Genomic DNA, 11,341 nt, shown 5'->3' with positions numbered 1-11,341 from the left:
GCTGTTAACCGGCAGTTGTTCAGCAGGTTCTCTCGGCCTCACCTCCAAACGTGTTACTTCTGGAGGGAACGACAGCACGGGACTGCACCAGCCCTCCCAAGAAGGAATGTCCCGCGTGGGCCAGGAGCAGCAGGGCAAGCATTCCGGGCGGTGGCAAACGCAAAGGTCCAACGAGGGAGGCCCTGCCCGGGGCCTCCGCAGCTCCACGCAGCTCCCCAAATTAGGAAAAGAAGAGGAAGGGCGGCCCTTGCGGCCCAGCGCCCGCCTTCGGCTCCGGGCGCCATCCGGTCTGGAGATCGAGTCCTGCGTGGGGCACCTTGAGAGGAGCCTGCTGCTCCCTCTGCTTCCTCCTCTGCCCACTCTCAATGTCTCTCATGAATATATAAAATATTTAATTAAAAAAAAAAAAGGAAAAGAAGAGTAAGAAGAGAAAAAGGATAAGGGAAGTGGGGTCGCCAGACCACTTGAAACGTTTCATTAAATCTGCACGTTTACCGCTTGTCTTCAAAGAAGAGCTCATGATACTCCAAGTCAGCGTGCCCTGGGTATGAGCACAAAGAAATTCTTGTGCATGATCTAGCCTATGTTTTTATTTTATTTTTATTTATTTATGATAGTCACACACACAGAGACACAGAGGCAGAGACACAGGCAGAGGGAGAAGCAGGCTCCATGCACCAGGAGCCCGACGTGGGATTCGATCCCGGGTCTCCAGGATCGCGCCCTGGGCCAAAGGCAGGCGCCAAACCGCTGCGCCACCCAGGGACCCCGATCCAGCCTATGTTGAAGGACATGATAATTTGAAATAGATGTGAAAAATATCATCAGGAAACGTTGCAGCTACTGGCGGTTTTTGCTTTTAAACTTCTCTAAGTTTTCCACATTTTTGTGTGGTCAGCATGTATTACTTTTGTGATTTTACTCTTTTAGTTTTATTGAGGTAAGACTGACATACAGTACCGTGGTAATTTAAGGTGTACTTATTGGATGGTTTGAAAGTTGCTCCTCCTAAGCGTAGCCAGCTCTCTAACGCAAATAAATGTGTCCTCAGTACTGTACTAGAGACTGTAGCTGGGTCATTCCCTTTCATTCTTACAAAACCCTAAAAGGATTTGCCCATTTTAGAAAGGCGGAAATCAGAGGTTTAGAGAGATAAGTGCCAGGTACTCTACACTCATTATTCTAGTTACTTCCTCAGAGGCTCAAAATACTTTATTCCAGTTTGAAAGATGAGGCTCAGGGAAGTTATGCGAGTTGCCCACTGTTAATCATTTAAGAATTAAAGAAGTAAAATTGGGGATCCCTGGGTGGCACAGCGGTTTGGCGCCTGCCTTTGGCCCAGGGCGCGATGCTGGAGACCCAGGATCGAATCCCACATCGGGCTCCCGGTGCATGGAGCCTGCTTCCCCCTCTGCCTGTGTCTCTGCCTCTCTCTCTCTCTCTCTCTCTCTCTGTGACTATCATAAATAAATAAAAAATTAAAAAAAAAAGAAGAAGTAAAATTGAAACAATAACCACAAAAGCAGACATGTTTTATTGGATGCTTCCATGTGCCAGGCCCAGAAGTGGTCATTTTATCCTCTCAGTAACTCTATAATGTAGGTACAAAAACTATCTCAACTTTCCAGTTGCAAAAAAAAAAAAAAAAAGGAAGCTCAGAGAGACTGACCTACTTGCCCAGGGTCGCACAGCCAGCAATCTGCAGAGCTGGGACTGGAATCTTGGTCTGTCCAAATTTTGGACTATTTTACTGAGAGCAGAGGTGGTACAAAAGGTGCCTTTAGGTAATACACACATGAACATTTAAAAATTAAATTTCCATTTTTATCAAAATATTTACACAGAACATTTTATTTTTTTTTTAAGATTTTATTTATTTATTCATGAGAGACACAGAGGGAGAAGCAGGCTCCATGCAGGGAGCCCAACGTGGGACTTGATCCTGGGACTCCAGGATCTCGCCCTGGGCCGAAGGCGGCGCTAAACCGCTGAGCCACCCGGGCTGCCCACACAGAACATTTTAAAAATCAAATGGTACCATGAAGCTGATAATGAGAAGCATCATGCCCTTTCACTCACCACCTAGCCCCCTCCACAGAGGCAACTACTTTCAACTTCTTAAGCTATTCCTTCTGACATTTATTTTCACATTTCTTTTTTTTTTTTTTTAAGATTTTATTTCTATTTATTTGAGAAAGATCCAGAGAGAGAGAGAGAGAACACAAGCAGGGGGAGGGGCAGAAAGAGAAGCAAACTCCTTACTGAGCAGGGAGCCCCGAGTCAGGGCTCAATCCCAGGACCCTGAGATCATGACCTGAGCCAAAGGCAAACAAACGCTTAGCCAACTGAGCCACCCAGGCACTCCTATTTTCATATTTCTAAATGTCATTCTTGACCATTATTTTTTAAGATATTACTTATTGGCTTCCTCCTATAGAAGACCATTTATGCTCCACTAGATGCCACCCCCACACATACTTTTCCTTCCTGGATAATTATATCACAGTCGTTAAATTAATACTCAGTTTTTACACTGTCATATCTGCATATGTTATTCACAGCTAAATAAAATATGATATAATGGTTATAGTTGCTGTCTTCTGTAGGTTTTTTGTTTTCCCTAGAGTTAATAATTGTCTCCGTTTTCACTTAGTTTTTGACTAGTTAAGTCAATAACATCACTAATATCATTAAATTAGTAACATCACTAATTCTTCCCACAAGTATGTCTAAATTTCTAGCAATACATTCAAACATATTTGGTAACCTGTCAATTTTATTTTTCTCTTTATTTTTCTCTGCCCTGATGCTCCTACCTCTGTCCAGCTGCTCTTCTGGCTGTGTTGTAGTCCTGAAATTTCTTTTCATCATTATCCTAGAAATTCCCTTCACCTCCTATGTTGGTTCCTTGTTTCTTAGCTCTTAAGCCATCTTCTTTCTTGGTTTTCTCCCTTCATTTTGTTGTAATATGTATGCCAGTAGCTTCCTTGGAAACTGCATATGGAAGTTCAGTTTTTGGATAATTGATTGACAGTTTGGCTGGATGCATAAATCTTGGTTGGAAATAATCTTCCTCCAGAATTCTGAAGTTCTCTATTGGCATGTGGTGTTCTGGGTTGAAGTTAACAAGTCTAGTGCCATTCTGGTTCTTGATCGTCATTATGTGATGATCTAAAAAATCATTTAATAAAATTCAATATATTTTCTAATTTTTTTAAAAAAGCTTTAATAAGTTAGACTAGATGGATAATGCCTTAAGTTGACAGCTATGTATTTTAACCCAAAGCCAGGGGGAGATACTAGAAACACTGCCATATGGTCACCACTCTTCTGGAGACCAGTCAATGCAACAAGAAAGAGGTGTTAAATTGGAGAGGAAGAGGTATCCTGTCACTGTTTGGAGATGATTTGACCATGTACTGGGAAAACCCATAAGAATCAACTGAAAAAAATACTGAAAATGAGAAAATAATTGAATGAAGTAACAGCATACAAAATTATTATTCTATTACCAATAGTTTTCAGATATAAAAACAACTGGTCCTAAAATAGGATGGATAAAAGACTCCATTTGCAAAAGCAGCCTAGAAATAAGCTTTTTTTTAAATGTGCAAAATATTACGTAAAGAACACTTTTTGAATGCTACCAAAGGATACAAATGTGAAGTTATACCACATTCTTGTAAAAATATTCAACATTATAAGGATGTCAGTTCTCCCTAAGTTAATCTACACGTCAACACAATTACAATGAAAACACCAACAGGGTTTCTCATGGAAACAGACAAGTTGATTTTAAAGTTGATATGGAAAAATATACAAGCATGATTATCCAGGACAAATTTGAAAAAGAAATGTAAATAGCAGAGATAACCCTATCAGACATTTACACATATTTTAAATCTATTACACAGCTAAAATAATTAAACTGTGGTACGAGTCCATGAATAGACATATAATTCAGTAATTATAGGAAGTCACAGAATATATATAGTAAGTTACTATATGATCAAGTTGGCATTTTAAAACAGGATTTATCCATATTACTGGGACAATTGGCTACCCATCTGTAAAAGAAATTAATTTAGATCTTCACTTCGCATGTTACACCAAAATAAATTCCACATGAATCAAAGATTTAAATGAAATCATGAAATCCTTAAAGTGCCAGAACAAAACAGGGGATATGGGAACAATCATCTATTGAGCCTCTTGCTCAACACCAGGCCAGACAAGAGTGAAGAGTCCCAACTTGTGTATTGTTGACTGAAAAACAAATTGATTGTCCGGTTTCGTACTAGATGCCATACTAGTAGATGCCAACAGGAAGGCCTAGGCTAGATTTGCCACATGTAATTTGTTTGGTTCTACTGTGTTAAAACAGTTTTAGTTTTGATTTACTATTTTTCAACCTGGAGATTTAACCAACAAATCTGGATTTCAGACTTCCCCTGAAATGTCTAAATGTCTGGAAGCACTAGGCCCTCATTCCTACATTCCTACATGAATAGTCAGTCAACTGTGTCTCTGTCCTTTGCTCTGAGGATGGGGCACATGGGCTGCAGTAGTACCAGTGACCAGAGCAAGTGAAAGGGCGTAGTGGCTGGTGAGCCCAGAGTCCAGGGATAAGTGTCAGAGTGTAAGGCTGCTGGGGTGGGGTCAGGGGCCATGGTGGCACAAGCAGTTCCTAGGCTGTTGAGATCACTCAGGCAAGAAGTCACGGTAGGGGCAACAGGAAGGAAAGGTTTGGCCAGAAGGAATTAGGGGCTTGAATCCACAGGGTTTGAGGACAAATTGGAGGTGTGGCTGTGTGTGTGGGAGAGAAAGAGAGAGAGTTCTTATTGGAGGAGGAACTAAGAAGTGTGCCAAGATTCTCACTCAGGTGGACAAATGCTCATGAACATGTAAACCAGACCAGGTCACACTCCCGCTTAAAATCCCAACTCCTTACCTGACAGACCTGGCCACTGCCCATCTCTGATCCTTTCCTGTCACTGTGCTGGCTTGCACCCCAAGCAAAGGGCCTTGGGCCATCCCAGAAGTGGTCAGGGTCTTCTTTGCCTCAGGACTCTTGCACTTACTATTCCCTCTGCCCAAGACACTGTTCCCCTGACTAGCTGGCTGGTTCTCCCTCATCCCTTCCTTCTGGTTTCTTCTTAAATATTCTCTTCCGAAAGAAGTTTGGAATATGCTTGTAGAGGCTGAGGGACAGCAAGGAGGCTGATTCCCACAGAGGAATGAAAAGGCATATAGTTTTCTGAGTGCAAAGGGAAGGCTTCAAAGAGGCCACAGATATGGGATGCAGTGGTGCAATGCAGTGGTGCAATGACTGGATCAGATTCACCTCTTGAAAGGCTGCCCCCCTAGCACCCGTGTGGGAAGGAGACCCCAGGGCCAGAGTGGCAGCAAGCAAGAAAATTCTGGGTCCCTGTTCTGGTGGGGCACGGCAGAGGCAGTGAACTAGACGGAAGTCAAAGTGTTTGGGGACTGTGTGGCTAGGGTTGAGGTGAGAGCCATGGTGTCAGGGAAGAGAGGCACAGGGCACTGCTTGGTTTCCAGCCCCGACAGAGGGGTGAGTGGCACAGAGGAAGGTATGTGTTGCGAGGAACATGAGTCTTATTGACGCCGACAAGTCTTACTGATGCTCGGCCGAGCTCCCACCACCAGCCTGCAGACAATCTGATGGCAGCAGTGCTGCAGGGCGGCATGTCGGCTGCCTGCGCTCACAGCACGGCAGTCCCAGCTCCAGGGCTCCGACCAAGGGGGGTGGAAAGGTCTGGAAAAAGTAATAGTGTAGCTGCTGAGCCCCTGCCCTGGCAGCAGCACATCCAAAAGAGAAAGGGCGGTGGGCCCGGTACCGGGCAGGAGGCCGATTCCACCCGTCAGCCCCTGAGCCGCTCAACCTCATCCTAAAAGCAAGAGTCTTAACCCATCGGCAGAGCCCTGTGACGGTGCCGGTGGGCACCCCGGTCCCTCCCTCTTGCCCTGGGCAGCTTCGGGGCGTCTCTGTGGAGGGTGACGAGGGCGCGCAGCGGGCTCTGCGTGGAACCGCCCGGGTCGCCGTGTGCCCGCGGGCAGCGTGGGTGAGGCTGGCGGCCCTGGCGCCACCACCCCCCGCCGCCCCCGCCCCGTTCCCCCTGCCCGGCCCGCGCCCCCGAGGTCCCCGAGTCTGCCCGGCGCCCACCCCCCAGTGTCCCCGCCTCCCCCGCAGCCCCCGCGCCCCCCGCGCCCCCCGCGCCCCGGCGCCCCCCGCGCCCCCGCAGCCCCCGCCTCCCCCGCAGCCCCCGCGCCCCCCGCGCCCCCCGCGCCCCGGCGCCCCCCGCGCCCCCGCAGCCCCCGCCTCCCCCGCAGCCCCCGCGCCCCCCGTGCCCCCGCAGCCCCCGCAGCCCCCGCAGTCCCCGCAGCCCCCCGCGCCCCCCGCGCCCCCCGGCGCCCCCGCCTCCCCGTGCTCCCGCCTCCCCCGCAGCCCCCGCAGCCCCCGCAGTCCCCGCAGCCTCCCGCAGCCCCCGCGCCCCCCACCTCCCCCGCAGCCCCCGCGCCCCCGCAGCCCCCGCGCCCCCCGCGCCCCGGCGCCCCCCTCACCCCCGCCTCCCCCGCAGCCCCAGCGCCCCCACCTCCCCCGCAGCCCCCGCGCCCCCCGCGCCCCGGCGCCCCCCGTGCCCCCGCAGCCCCCGCGCCCCCGCAGCCCCCGCGCCCCCCGCGCCCCGGCGCCCCCCGCGCCCCCGCAGCCCCCGCGCCCCCGCAGCCCCCGCGCCCCCCGCCCCGCGCCCCCGCGCCCCCGCCTCCCCCGCAGCCCCGCGCCCCCGCCTCCCCCGCAGCCCCCGCGCCCCGCAGCCCCCGCCTCCCCCGCAGCCCCCGCAGCCTCCCGCAGCCTCCGCGCCCCCGCGCCCCCCCGGGCCCCGCCTCCTCCGCAGCCCCCGCGCCCCCGCAGCCCCCGCGCCCCCGCCTCCCCCGCAGCCCCCGCAGCCCCCGCGCCCCGCACCTCCCCCGCAGCCCCCGCAGCCCCCGCGCCCCCGCGCCCCCCGCCTCCCCGTGCCCCCGCCTCCCCAGCAGCCCCCGCGCCCCCGCAGCCCCCGCAGCCCCCGCGCCCCCCGCGGCCCGGAGGGGGCGCCCGCCACTTGGCCGCCGTCGGCCCGGGCGCCAGAGAGCCTCTTAATTGTTCCCAGAACGGGTGGCGTTTAGATCAATTAATATGCAAAATAGGAGTAAATCAGCTCATTCGCGGGCCCCACGCGGGGCGGGGAGCCGAGGCATTTGCTATGCAGCGAGGTCGCGGCCCCCGCCGCGTGTTTATCTGGGGAAATGGAAATCAGGCGGCGCACAAAGCCGCCCCGCGGGCCGGGTCTTGCCCTCGGCCGCCCTCGGGCGGGGTCGCGGCGCCCGCCCCGCCGCTCTGACCTGGGGCGCGGGCGAGGCGGACCCGCGCGGGGGGCCGGTGGGCTGTGCCCGGAGCCCTGGCTGTGCACCCTCGGCCGCGCACCGCCGTAGGGCCGCCTGCCCAGGTGGACGGTGAAGAGGTCGCCTTTACAAACGCCGGGTAATCGGAGCAGCTAACTCCCTCTGTAGAGTTTAGGATTGGGGTCGACAAGCTCCTGACCGATAATTCCGCTGCGGAGCCTTGAATGGAGCCAAAAGCCTCACTTCTATTACTGCATTTAATCTTCAAGATCACACTAAGCAGCAAGTGCAGTTATTCCCATTGTACAGCTGAAGAAACAGAGGCGGAGAGATGAAGACTTTCACAGGGTAATCAGATGTGGCCCTGACCGAGCCGTCACCACTGTGCTGTAGGTCCTAGCCCCCTGCTGTTTAGACAGCTCCCTTCTACTGGGGAAAATTGCCTCTATGGCAAAGCTCTGTTAGTCTAAGATACTCTTAAATCCTTACTCATTTTTCCTGCAGTCAAGAAACTTAACTGAGTGTGTACTATGTGCCTGCACTCTTCTAGACTCCAGGCCCCGGGACAAAATAGGAGATGCCCAGCTCTCCTGTTTTTGAGAGCACCTTTTGGGAAAAGGATCAGGATGAAAAGGTGATGGGTTGGCCCGTCTGAGGAGGTGACGTTTGAGCCGACATCTGAAGGAAGCGAGGGGGCCATCCCGGCAGAGGCAGTGGCTTTGGGGCAGAGCATGAGAAGGTGCGTCAGGCTGGTGTGAGGGAGCAAAGGGAGAGTGAAGAACAGAGGCAGAGTGGCTGGGGTGGGCTCTGGCTTCGGCCCTGGCTGCCCCCGGGAGTCACTGAGTCTGGGGGACAGCCTGGGTATTGGGAGTTGTAGAGCTTCCAGGTGATTCTAACGGCAGCCAGGATTGAGAAGGGACTCACAGACCATGGTTCAAAGTTTCAACTTGGCTCTGCTGAGTTATTAAGCCTGCAGAGTTCTGAACAGATGAGTGACACCTCATGTAGGGCTTTCTTAACAATTACTCTGATTGTGCGTGGAGACCAGGTTCTAGACAGACAAAGGTAGAACTTGGGACACCAAGTAGGGGACCATGTCAATCACCTGGCAATAGATGGGTCTGATCTATCTATCTGATGCCACAGTCGAAGTGTCGGTTTCTGGACTGATCCAGAAAGACGAGTGAAGGATGACACTTGTTTCCACCCCAGGCAGTTTGGTGAATGGCAGAAGGGTTGGCCGAGAAGGGGAACTCTCCAAGAGCTCTGAGGGCCCATCCCTCCTTCTAGGGCAGCAGGTCTCAAAAGGGAAAGAAGGGGGGTTCTCAGGCTACACAAGCTGCTGGGCTCCACCACCCCCATACACACACTCCATGTTTCAGGGCTTCTTGCTCTGCTTCTTAGCAAGGGGCAGAGTAACCTGGTCTCTCTGACCTCAAGCAAGTCAAGCATAAGGTTACCCGAGGCCTTCCACAGAAATTCCAGGCAGCTTCGATTCCATGTGTAGCCCAGACATGAATCATACATGCATGATAAGGGGAGCCGTTTGACGACAATACCGCTTAGGGTCTGCCCTGGATTATGTAATGCTCATCAAATGTGTCCATTTTCAAAAATCTCATCTTTTGCCTCCAAGCGTGTTCCAGAAACGTCAAAAAATAAACAGCTCAGTTCTTGCAGCCTCTGCTACCAGGATGGATTTCCCACAATGCTAAACACTGTTGGCCCCGCAGAGGTCTGACCTGGGATTTGCCACTCTGATGAACTAGCAGCAGCACACATGGCTCTGTCAAGGGACATTCCCTAGTGGGGTGACATCTCCACGTCTGAGGATCTGCTTGCTCTTTGAGAGACTTTCAGGTGAGCTCTTTATTCCATGGCAGCAGCACCCACCTAGAAACTGTTTCATCACAAAACAAGCAGCTCGCCATGAGACAAAGTCCGAGCCCTCAGGAGGACAAAACGGCTACTTTTCTAAGAAGAAATCATTTTTCCAAATGTCTGTGGGCTCTTGTCACATGTATAGGGGTTCAGAGGCAAAGGCACGAACTGTGCAAACCAGCAAACCGTCTCTTGATATTCAAAGGTGGCTTTCTTACTGGAAGTCAAACCAACACAGATACAGATCCATTTTTGTTCTCATGGAATTACTGGGATAAATGGAAACCCATTTAATTAAGTAGCCAGCTTTTTTTTTTTTTTTTTTTTTTAAATAAAGTTGCCAGACTTTATGGTGCATGCTCGTAGTGTGTGCTGTGTGGCTCCTGCCTGCTCAGGGACATGTGGCCTGGGGGCAGGGGAGGGTGAGGCCAGCCCAGGTGCTGCTGGCCAAGCTGCACGGGCCCGGGGCCCAGGTGCCTAGAGGAGGGGGTGCCTTTTCCTCATTCACACGAAGGCACTGTATGGGCTGCTGATTGATCTCCAGCATCGATTCTCTTCTTCTTTCTAAGTATTACCCAGATCCAAGTTTACTTGGAACAAATACTACATTTCCCAGCCTAGCTTGCAGCAGGATATGACCGTGTGACTAAATTCAGGCCAATAGGATTAAAGCAGACATGTCATGTGGTAGCTTCTGGGAAGCTTCTTAAAGGACAGCTGGCAAATGACCTCTGCCACTTATTTTTCTACCCAATGTTTTATCATAAAATTTTTCAAATATACAGAAAAATTGACACAATTATTCAGTGAACGCCTACATACCCATCTCTTACATCCTATGCGATGTTTGATATGTCATCTATCCATCCATCCTTCTATCTCACCATTAACAACCCAATTTTTTTTAAAGATTTTATTTGACAGAGAGAGAGCTCAAGGGCAGAGGGAAAGGGAGAAGCAGACTCCCTGCGGAGCAGGGAGCTCGATGCAGGGCTCAATCCCAGGACCCTGGGATTAGGACCTGAGCTGAAGGCAAATGCTTAACAGACTGAGCCACACAGGCACCCCAACAATACTATTTTTGATTCATTTGAGAGTAAACTGCAGACACTGGTATACTTCCCTCTAGATACATCAGTATATATTTGTTTATGATACCCTGATGTGCAATTCACCCACACTGAAATGAACAAAATTTAGGTGCACCTTTAGTGAGTCTTGACAAATGCATCAAGATAAGAATCACCACTCCAGAAAAGTTTCCACACACTCCATCCCAGGCAATCCTTGACCTTCTCCCCATTGCTAACATCCACTATTCTGGTCTTTTCCCAACTCTGAGATTTTCCTATTCTATAATTTTGTTTAAATGGTTCATATGGTATGTACTCTTTTGTGTCTGCTGTGTTTGGGTCAGCATAAAGTTTTTGAGGATCATCAAAATTATTGCAGTTACCAGTAGTTTCTTTTTATTGGTGAGCAATAGTCCACTACGTGAAGATATCCATTTCCCTGTTAATTGACCCCAGGCTCTCTCTACTCTGGGGCTATCATAATTAAAGCTGCCACGTAGTGGGAAACAATTTCCCCACCTCTTGTGTGTGAGGTACAAGCTATTTTTTGTTTGGGACTATTTTTCCCAGGATACTTATTGAGAATTGTCTTGGAGGATGAAGTATCTCCAGGGGAGCAAATGGCAGGTATGAGCTTACTACCCATTATAAAAGATCTGGGTTCCCTAAACCTGGGGTTCCCTTCCTGTAATACATCTCACTGCATGTGCAACATCCATCCAGGCCCATCCACATTGCCCCCCTGGGACTTGGGGACAAGAGGACCTGATGCAAATATGCCAATGCTCATGCTGCTTGTTGTGCTGTGAATAATTAAGTCCTTTGTCTCTGACCCATGGTTCTGGCATCTTCTGTTACTTGTTAGCTTTCTTGGGTAAAATCTCAGCCCTTGTTCTTGACACTGAACATTCTTGTAACAAGTGTTCTTGTGAACATATGTTTGCCTTCTTCCTCTTTGTCCTTCTGTTGTGTTGCCTGGAGTGCAGATG

This window comes from Vulpes lagopus, chromosome 24 (assembly GCF_018345385.1).
Source record: "Vulpes lagopus strain Blue_001 chromosome 24, ASM1834538v1, whole genome shotgun sequence".
NCBI classification, from domain to species: domain Eukaryota; kingdom Metazoa; phylum Chordata; class Mammalia; order Carnivora; family Canidae; genus Vulpes; species Vulpes lagopus.
This window is presented reverse-complemented; position numbering follows the sequence as displayed.